We start from the raw sequence: 352 nt of genomic DNA, 5'->3' as shown, positions 1-352 counted from the left end.
GTCTTGTTTTTATTCATAAAAAAAATGTTAATAGTAAAAGAAAAGGAATATTTGCATTCGACTTTCCTTTGTAAGATAAGATGCATTTTACGATGTATTGCAGTTATTTCTGTTTACTTTCTCCTATCTCTATGAAGTATCTATTTTTTATCTACCGTTTATTTTGAATGGTTTATTTCTACCAACTTTTACTATTTCTATCAAGTATCTAATTTCTATCTATCAGTTTCTCTTGTTCATTATTCACTGTTTTGTTTTTGTCTCTTTTAGTAATCGTAAGAATCAAATCACACGAGTCGAAGAAGAATAAACATACAAACAATAACGGACAGAATGATAATACCATGAAAAT

This window comes from Penaeus monodon, chromosome 32 (genome assembly GCF_015228065.2).
Source record: "Penaeus monodon isolate SGIC_2016 chromosome 32, NSTDA_Pmon_1, whole genome shotgun sequence".
Classification (NCBI taxonomy): Eukaryota; Metazoa; Arthropoda; class Malacostraca; order Decapoda; family Penaeidae; genus Penaeus; species Penaeus monodon.
This window is presented reverse-complemented; position numbering follows the sequence as displayed.